Below are 12,216 nucleotides of genomic sequence, written 5' to 3'. Positions count from 1 at the left end.
ATATAATGTACTGATAATACAGGGGTGTTCTCACTTACACTGAGCACTGTGTATATAATGTACTGATAATACAGGGGTGTACTCACTTATACTGAGCGCTGTATATATAATGTACTGATAATACAGGGGTGTACTCACTTATACTGAGCGCTGTATATATAATGTACTGATAATACAGGGGTGTACTCACTTATACTGAGCGCTGTATATATAATGTACTGATAATACAGGGGTGTACTCACTTATACTGAGCTCTGTATATATAATGTACTGATAATACAGGGGTGTTCTCACTTACACTGAGCACTGTGTATATAATGTACTGATAATACAGGGGTGTACTCACTTATACTGAGCGCTGTATATATAATGTACTGATAATACAGGGGTGTACTCACTTATACTGAGCGCTGTATATATAATGTACTGATAATACAGGGGTGTACTCACTTATACTGAGCGCTGTATATATAATGTACTGATAATACAGGGGTGTACCCACTTATACTGAGCGCTGTATATATAATGTACTGATAATACAGGGGTGTACTCACTTATACTGAGCGCTGCATATATAATGTACTGATAATACACGGGTGTACTCACTTATACTGAGCGCTGTATATATAATGTACTGATAATACAGGGGTGTACTCACTTATACTGAGCACTGTATATATAATGTACTGATAATACAGGGGTGTATTCACTCACACTGAGCCCTGTATATATAATGTACTGATAATACAGGGGTGTACTCACTTATACTGAGCATTGTATATCTAATGTACTGATAATACAGGGGTCTACTCACTTATACTGAGCCCTGTATATATAACGTACTGAGAATACAGGGGGGTGTACTCACTTATACCTAGCTCTGTATATGTAATGTACTGATAATAAAGGGGTGTACTCACTTATACTGAGCCCTGTATATATAATGTACTGATAACACAGGGGTGTACTGACTTATACTGAGCACTGTATATATAATGTACTGATAATACAGGGGTGTACTCACTTATACTGAACTCTGTATATATAATGTACTGATAATACAGGGGTGTACTCACTAATACTGAGCACTGTATATATAATGTACTGATAACACAGGGATGTACTCACTTATACTGAGCACTGTATATATAATGTACAGATAATACAGGGGTGTTCTCACTTACACTGAGCACTGTATATATAATGTACTGATAATACACGGGTGTACTCACTTATACTGAGCGCTGTATATATAATGTACTGATAATACAGGGGTGTACTCACTTATACTGAGCGCTGTATATATAATGTACTGATAATACAGGGGTGTTCTCACTCACACTGAGCCCTGTATATATAATGTACCGATAATACAGGGGTGTACTCACTTATACTGAGCATTGTATATCTAATGTACTGATAATACAGGGGTGTACTCACTTATACTGAGCGCTGTATATATAATGTACTGATAATACAGGGGTGTATTCACTCACACTGAGGCCTATATATATAATGTACCGATAATACAGGGGTGTACTCACTTATACTGAGCTCTGTATATATAATGTACTGATAATACATGCGTGTACTCACTTATACTAAGCGCTGTATATATAATGTACTGATAATACAGGGGTGTACTCACTTATACTGAGCATTGTATATCTAATGTACTGATAATACAGGGGTGTACTCACTTATATTGAGCACTGTATATATAATGTACTGATAATACAGGGGTGTACTCACTTATACTGAGCCCTGTATATATAACGTACTGAGAATACAGGGGTGTACTCACTTATACTGAGCACTGTATATATAATGTACTGATAATACAGGGGTGTACTCACTTATACTGAGCTCTGTATATATAATGTACTGATAATACAGGGGTCTACTCACTTATACTGAGCATTGTATATCTAATGTACTGATAATACAGGGGTGTACTCACTTATACTGAGCGCTGTATATATAATGTACTGATAATACAGGGGTGTATTCACTCACACTGAGGCCTATATATATAATTTACCGATAATACAGGGGTGTACTCACTTATACTGAGCTCTGTATATATAATGTACTGATAATACATGCGTGTACTCACTTATACTAAGCGCTGTATATATAATGTACTGATAATACAGGGGTGTACTCACTTATACTGAGCATTGTATATCTAATGTACTGATAATACAGGGGTGTACTCACTTATATTGAGCACTGTATATATAATGTACTGATAATACAGGGGTGTACTCACTTATACTGAGCCCTGTATATATAACGTACTGAGAATACAGGGGTGTACTCACTTATACTGAGCACTGTATATATAATGTACTGATAATACAGGGGTGTACTCACTTATACTGAGCCCTGTATATATAATGTACTGATAACACAGGGGTGTACTCACTTATACTGAGCACTGTATATATAATGTACTGATAATACAGGGGTGTACTCACTTATACTGAGCTCTGTATATATAATGTACTGATAATACAGGGGTGTACTCACTTATACTGAGCCCTGTATATATAATTTACTGATAATACAGGGGTGTAGTCACTTATACTGAGCCCTGAATATATAATGTACTGATAATACAGGGGTGTACTCACTTATACTGAGCCCTGTATATATAATGTACTGATAATACAGGGGGGTGTACTCACTTTTGCTGAGCCCTGTATATATAATGTACTGATAATACAGGGGTGTACTCACTTATACTGAGCTCTGTATATATATTGTACTGATAATACAGGGGTGTACTCACTTATACTGAGCGCTGTATATATAATGTACTGATAATACAGAGGGGTGTACTCACTTTTGCTGAGCGCTGTATATATAATGTACTGATAATACAGGGGTGTACTCACTTATACTGAGCCCTGTATATATAATGTACTGATAATACAGGGGTTTACTCACTTATACTGAGCGCTGTATATATAACGTACTGATAATACAGGGGTGTACTCACTTATACTGAGCCCTGTATATATAATGTACTGATAATACAGGGGTGTACTCACTTATGCTGAGCGCTGTATATATAATGTACTGATAATACTGGGTTGTACTCACTTATACTGAGCCCTGTATATATAATGTACTGATAATACAGGGGTGTACTCACTTATGCTGAGCGCTGTATATATAATGTACTGATAATACTGGGTTGTACTCACTTATACTGAGCCCTGTATATATAATGTACTGATAAAACAGGGGTGTACTCACTTATACTGGGCCCTGTATATATAATGTACTGATAATACAGGGGTGTACTCACTTATGCTGAGAGCTGTATATATAATGTACTGATAATACAGGGGTGTACTCACTTATACTGAGTCCTGTATATATAATGTACTGATAATACAGGGGTGTACTCACTTAAACTGAACGCTGTATATATAATGTACTGATAATACAGGTGTGTACTCACTTATACTGAGCTCTGTATATATATTGTACTGATAATACAGGGGTGTACTCACTTATACTGAGCTCTGTATATATAATGTACTGATAATACAGGGGGGTGTACTCACTTATACTGAGCACTGTGTATATAATGTACTGATAATACAGGGGTGTACTCACTTACGCTGAGTGCTGTATATATAATGTACTGATAATACAGGGGTGTACTCACTTATACTGAGCGCTGTATATATAATGTACTGATAATACAGGGGTGTTCTCACTTATACTGAGCGCTGTATATATAATGTACTGATAATACAGGGGGTGTACTCACATATACTGAGCTCTGTATATATAATGTACTGATAATACAGGGGTGTACTCACTTATACTGAGCTCTGTATATATAATGTACTGATAATACAGGGGTGTACTCACTTATACTGAGCTCTGTATATATAATGTACTGATAATACAGGGGTGTACTCACTTATACTGAGCTCTGTATATATAATATACTGATAATACAGGGGTGTACTCACTTATACTGAGCACTGTATATATAATGTACTGATAATACAGGGGTGTACTCACTTATGCTGAGCGCTGTATATATAATGTACTGATAATACAGGGGTGTACTCACTTATGCTGAGCGCTGTATATATAATGTACTGATAATACAGGGGTGTACTCACTTATGCTGAGCACTGTATATATAATGTACTGATAATACAGGGGTGTACTCAATTATACTGAGCACTGTATATATAATGAACTGATAATACAGGGGTGTACTCACTTATACTGAGCGCTGTATATATAATGTACTGATAATACAGCGGTGTACTCACTTAAACTGAACGCTGTATATATAATGTACTGATAATACAGGGGTGTACTCACTTATACTGAGCGCTGTATATATAATGTGCTGATAATACAGGGGGGTGTACTCACTTTTGCTGAGCGCTGTATATATAATGTACTGATAATACAGGGATGTATTCACTTTTGCTGAACGATGTATATATAATGTACTGATAACACAGGGGGGTGTACTCACTTTTGCTGAGCACGGTATATATAATGTACTGATAATACAGGGGTGCACTCACTTATACTGAGCACTGTATATATAATGTACTGATAATACGGGGGTGTACTCACTTATACTGAGCTCTGTATATATAATGTACTGATAATACAGGGGGTGTACTCACTTATACTGAGCTCTGTATATATAATGTACTGATAATACCTGGGTGTACCCACTTATACTGAGCGCTGTATATATAATGTACTGATAATACAGGGGTGTACCCACTTATACTGAGCGCTGTATATATAATGTACTGATAATACAGGGGTGTACTCACTTATACTGAGCGCTGTATATATAATGTACTTATAATACAGGGATGTACTCACTTATACTGAGCCCTGTATATATAATGTACTGATAATACAGGGGGTGTACTCACTTACATGATCCCTGTATATATAATGTACTGATAATACAGGGGTGTACTCACTTATACTGAGCGCTGTATATATAATGTACTTATAATACAGGGGTGTACTCACTTATACTGAGCACTTTATATATAATGTACTGATATTACAGGGGTGTACTCACCTTTGCTGAACGCTGTATATATAATATACTGATAATACAGGGGTGTACTCACTTACATGATCCCTGTATATATAATGTACTGATAATACAGGGGTGTACTCACTTATGCTGAGCACTGTATATATAATGTACTGATAATACAGGGGGTGTACTCACTTACATGATCCCTGTATATATAATGTACTGATAATACAGGGGTGTACTCACTTATACTGAGCGCTGTATATATAATGTACTTATAATACAGGGGTGTACTCACTTATACTGAGCACTGTATATATAATGTACTGATATTACAGGGGTGTACTCACCTTTGCTGAACGCTGTATATATAATATACTGATAATACAGGGGTGTACTCACTTACATGATCCCTGTATATATAATGTACTGATAATACAGGGGTGTACTCACTTATGCTGAGCACTGTATATAAAATGTACTGATAATACAGGGGTGTACTCACTTACATGATCCCTGTATATATAATGTACTGATAATACAGGGGTGTACTCACTTATACTGAGCGCTGTATATATAATGTACTGATAATACAGGGGTGTACTCACTTATGCTGAGCACTGTATATATAATGTACTGATAATACAGGGGGTGTACTCACTTACATGATCCCTGTATATATAATGTACTGATAATATAGGGGTGTACTCACTTATGCTGAGCACTGTATATATAATGTACTGATAATACAGGGGTGTACTCACTTATACTGAGCACTGTATATATAATGTACTGATAATACAGGGGTGTACTCACTTATACTGAGCACTGTATATATAATGTACTGATAATACAGGGGTGTACTCACTTACACTGAGCACTGTATATATAATGTACTGATAATACAGGGGTGTACTCACTTATACTGAGAGCTGTATATATAATGTACTGATAATACAGGGGTGTACTCACTTATACTGAGCGCTGCATATATAATGTACTGATAATACACGGGTGTACTCACTTATACTGAGCGCTGTATATATAATGTACTGATAATACAGGGGTGTACTCACTTATACTGAGCCCTGTATATATAATGTACTGATAATACAGGGGGTGTACTCACTTATACTGAGCGCTGTATATATAATGTACTGATAATACAGGGGTGTACTCACTTATACTGAGCGCTGTATATATAATGTACTGATAATACCTGGGTGTATTCACTCACACTGAGCCCTGTATATATAATGTACTGATAATACCTGGGTGTATTCACTCACACTGAGCTCTGTATATATAATGTACCGATAATTCAAAGGGTGTACTCACTTATATTGAGCCCTGTATAAATAATGTACTGATAATGCAAAGGGTGTACTCACTTATACTGAGCCCTGTATATATAATGTACTGATAATACAGGGGTCTACTCACTTATACTGAGCCCTGTATATATAATGTACTGATAATACAGGGGTGTACTCACTTATACCTTGCGCTGTATATATAACGTACTGAGAATACAGGGGGGTGTACTCACTTATACCTTGCGCTGTATATATAATGTACTGATAATAAAGGGGTGTGCTCACTTATACTGAGCCCTGTATATATAATGTACTGATAACACAGGGGTGTACTGACTTATACTGAGCACTGTATATATAATGTACTGATAATACAGGGGTGTACTCACTTATACTGAGCTCTGTATATATAATGTACTGATAATACAGGGGTGTACTCACTTATACTGAGCACTGTATATATAATGTACTGATAATACAGGGGTGTACTCACTTATATTGAGCGCTGTATATATAATGTACTGATAATACAGGGGTGTACTCACTTATACTGAGCGCTGTATATATAATGTACTGATAATACAGGGGTGTACTCACTTATGCTGAGCACTGTATATATAATGTACTGATAATACAGGGGTGTACTCACTTATACTGAGCGCTGTATATATAATGTACTGATAATACAGGGGTGTACTCACTTATGCTGAGCACTGTATATATAATGTACTGATAATACAGGGGGTGTACTCACTTACATGATCCCTGTATATATAATGTACTGATAATACAGGGGTGTACTCACTTATGCTGAGCACTGTATATATAATGTACTGATAATACACGGGTGTACTCACTTATACTGAGCGCTGTATATATAATGTACTGATAATACAGGGGTGTACTCACTTATACTGAGTACTGTATATATAATGTAATGATAATACACGGGTGTACTCACTTATACTGAGCGCTGTATATATAATGTACTGATAATACACGGGTGTACTCACTTATACTGAGCGCTGTATATATAATGTACTGATAATAAAGGGGTGTACTCACTTATACTGAGCGCTGTATATATAATGTACTGATAATACAGGGGTGTACTCACTTATACTGAGCGCTGTATATATAATGTACTGATAATACACGGGTGTACTCACTTATACTGAGCGCTGAATATATAATGTACTGATAATACAGGGGTGTACTCACTTATACTGAGCGCTGTATATATAATGTACTGATAATACAGGGGTGTACTCACTTATACTGAGCACTGCATATATAATGTACTGATAATACAGGGGTGTACTCACTTATACTGAGCACTGTATGTATAATGTACTGATAATAAAGGGGTGTACTCACTTATACTGAGCCCTGTATATATAACGTACTGAGAATACAGGGGGGTGTACTCACTTATACTGAGCGCTGTATATATAATGTACTGATAATAAAGGGGTGTACTCACTTATACTGAGCCCTGTATATATAATGTACTGATAATACAGGGGTCTACTCACTTATACTGAGCCCTGTATATATAACGTACTGAGAATACAGGGGGGTGTACTCACTTATACCTAGTGCTGTATATATAATGTACTGATAATAAAGGGGTGTACTCACTTATACTGAGCCCTGTATATATAATGTACTGATAACACAGGGGTGTACTCACTTATACTGAGCACTGTATATATAATGTACTGATAATACAGGGGTGTACTCACTTATACTGAGCTCTGTATATATAATGTACTGATAATACAGGGGTGTACTCACTTATACTGAGCACTGTATATATAATGTAATGATGATACAGGGGTGTACTCACTTACACTGAGCTCTGTTTATATAATGTACTGATAATACAGGGGTGTACTCACTTATACTGAGCGCTGTATATGTAATGTACTGATAATACAGGGGTATACTCACTTATACTGAGCGCTGTATATATAATGTACTGATAATACAGGGGGGTGTACTCACTTTTGCTGAACGCTGTATATATAATGTACTGATAATACAGGGGGGTGTACTCACTTATACTGAGCTCTGTATATATATTGTACTGATAATACAGGGGTGTACTCACTTATAATGAGCGCTATATATATAATGTACTGATAATACAGGGGGGTGTACTCACTTTTGCTGAGCGCTGTATATATAATGTACTGATAATACAAGGGGGTGTACTCACTTATACTGAGCCCTGTATATATAATGTACTGATAATACAGGGGGGTGTACTCACTTATACTGAGCTCTGTATATATATTGTACTGATAATACAGGGGTGTACTCACTTATACTGAGCGCTGTATATATAATGTACTGATAATACAGAGGGGTGTACTCACTTTTGCTGAGCGCTGTATATATAATGTACTGATAATACAGGGGTTTACTCACTTATACTGAGCCCTGTATATATAAAGTACTGATAATACAGGGGTGTACTCACTTATACTGAGCGCTGTATATATAATGCACTGATAATACAGAGGGGTGTACTCACTTTTGCTGAGCGCTGTATATATAATGTACTGATAATACAGGGGTTTACTCACTTATACTGAGTGCTGTATATATAATGTACTGATAATACAGGGGTGTACTCACTTATACTGAGCGCTGTATATATAATGTACTGATAATACAGGGGTGTACTCACTTACACTGAGCACTGTATATATAATGTACTGATAATACAGGGGTGTACTCACTTATACTGAGAGCTGTATATATAATGTACTGATAATACAGGGGTGTACTCACTTATACTGAGCGCTGCATATATAATGTACTGATAATACACGGGTGTACTCACTTATACTGAGCGCTGTATATATAATGTACTGATAATACAGGGGTGTACTCACTTATACTGAGCCCTGTATATATAATGTACTGATAATACAGGGGGTGTACTCACTTATACTGAGCACTGTATATATAATATACTGATAATACAGGGGTGTACTCACTTATATTGAGCATTGTATATCTAATGTACTGATAATACAGGGGTGTACTCACTTATACTGAGCGCTGTATATATAATGTACTGATAATACCTGGGTGTATTCACTCACACTGAGCCCTGTATATATAATGTACTGATAATACCTGGGTGTATTCACTCACACTGAGCTCTGTATATATAATGTACCGATAATACAAAGGGTGTACTCACTTATATTGAGCCCTGTATAAATAATGTACTGATAATACAAAGGGTGTACTCACTTATACTGAGCCCTGTATATATAATGTACTGATAATACAGGGGTCTACTCACTTATACTGAGCCCTGTATATATAATGTACTGATAATACAGGGGTGTACTCACTTATACCTTGCGCTGTATATATAACGTACTGAGAATACAGGGGGGTGTACTCACTTATACCTTGCGCTGTATATATAATGTACTGATAATAAAGGGGTGTGCTCACTTATACTGAGCCCTGTATATATAATGCACTGATAACACAGGGGTGTACTGACTTATACTGAGCACTGTATATATAATGTACTGATAATACAGGGGTGTACTCACTTATACTGAGCTCTGTATATATAATGTACTGATAATACAGGGGTGTACTCACTTATACTGAGCACTGTATATATAATGTACTGATAATACAGGGGTGTACTCACTTATATTGAGCGCTGTATATATAATGTACTGATAATACAGGGGTGTACTCACTTATACTGAGCGCTGTATATATAATGTACTGATAATACAGGGGTGTACTCACTTATGCTGAGCACTGTATATATAATGTACTGATAATACAGGGGTGTACTCACTTATACTGAGCGCTGTATATATAATGTACTGATAATACAGGGGTGTACTCACTTATGCTGAGCACTGTATATATAATGTACTGATAATACAGGGGGTGTACTCACTTACATGATCCCTGTATATATAATGTACTGATAATACAGGGGTGTACTCACTTATGCTGAGCACTGTATATATAATGTACTGATAATACACGGGTGTACTCACTTATACTGAGCGCTGTATATATAATGTACTGATAATACAGGGGTGTACTCACTTATACTGAGTACTGTATATATAATGTAATGATAATACATGGGTGTACTCACTTATACTGAGCGCTGTATATATAATGTACTGATAATACACGGGTGTACTGACTTATACTGAGCGCTGTATATATAATGTACTGATAATACAGGGGTGTACTCACTTATACTGAGCGCTGTATATATAATGTACTGATAATACAGGGGTGTACTCACTTATACTGAGCGCTGTATATATAATGTACTGATAATACACGGGTGTACTCACTTATACTGAGCGCTGTATATATAATGTACTGATAATACAGGGGTGTACTCACTTATACTGAGCGCTGTATATATAATGTACTGATAATACAGGGGTGTATTCACTCACACTGAGCCCTGTATATATAATGTACCGATAATACAGGGGTGTACTCACTTATACTGAGCACTGCATATATAATGTACTGATAATACAGGGGTGTACTCACTTATACTGAGCACTGTATGTATAATGTACTGAAAATAAAGGGGTGTACTCACTTATACTGAGCCCTGTATATATAACGTACTGAGAATACAGGGGGGTGTACTCACTTATACTGAGCGCTGTATATATAATGTACTGATAATAAAGGGGTGTACTCACTTATACTGAGCCCTGTATATATAATGTACTGATAATACAGGGGTCTACTCACTTATACTGAGCCCTGTATATATAACGTACTGAGAATACAGGGGGGTGTACTCACTTATACCTAGTGCTGTATATATAATGTACTGATAATAAAGGGGTGTACTCACTTATACTGAGCCCTGTATATATAATGTACTGATAACACAGGGGTGTACTCACTTATACTGAGCACTGTATATATAATGTACTGATAATACAGGGGTGTACTCACTTATACTGAGCTCTGTATATATAATGTACTGATAATACAGGGGTGTACTCACTTATACTGAGCACTGTATATATAATGTACTGATGATACAGGGGTGTACTCACTTACACTGAGCTCTGTTTATATAATGTACTGATAATACAGGGGTGTACTCACTTATACTGAGCGCTGTATATGTAATGTACTGATAATACAGGGGTATACTCACTTATACTGAGCGCTGTATATATAATGTACTGATAATACAGGGGGGTGTACTCACTTTTGCTGAACGCTGTATATATAATGTACTGATAATACAGGGGGGTGTACTCACTTATACTGAGCTCTGTATATATATTGTACTGATAATACAGGGGTGTACTCACTTATAATGAGCGCTGTATATATAATGTACTGATAATACAGGGGGGTGTACTCACTTTTGCTGAGCGCTGTATATATAATGTACTGATAATACAAGGGGGTGTACTCACTTATACTGAGCCCTGTATATATAATGTACTGATAATACAGGGGGGTGTACTCACTTATACTGAGCTCTGTATATATATTGTACTGATAATACAGGGGTGTACTCACTTATACTGAGCGCTGTATATATAATGTACTGATAATACAGAGGGGTGTACTCACTTTTGCTGAGCGCTGTATATATAATGTACTGATAATACAGGGGTTTACTCACTTATACTGAGCGCTGTATATATAATGTACTGATAATACAGGGGTGTACTCACTTATACTGAGCGCTGTAAATATAACGTACTGATAATACAGGGGTGTACTCACTTATACTGAGCCCTGTATATATAATGTACTGATAATACAGGGGTGTACTCACTTATGCTGAGC

Source organism: Phyllobates terribilis, unplaced genomic scaffold (assembly GCF_046119375.1).
Source record: "Phyllobates terribilis strain yellow unplaced genomic scaffold, ASM4611937v1 Scaffold_7__3_contigs__length_470593459, whole genome shotgun sequence".
Taxonomy (NCBI): Eukaryota; Metazoa; Chordata; class Amphibia; order Anura; family Dendrobatidae; genus Phyllobates; species Phyllobates terribilis.
Note: the sequence above shows the minus strand (reverse complement) of the source record.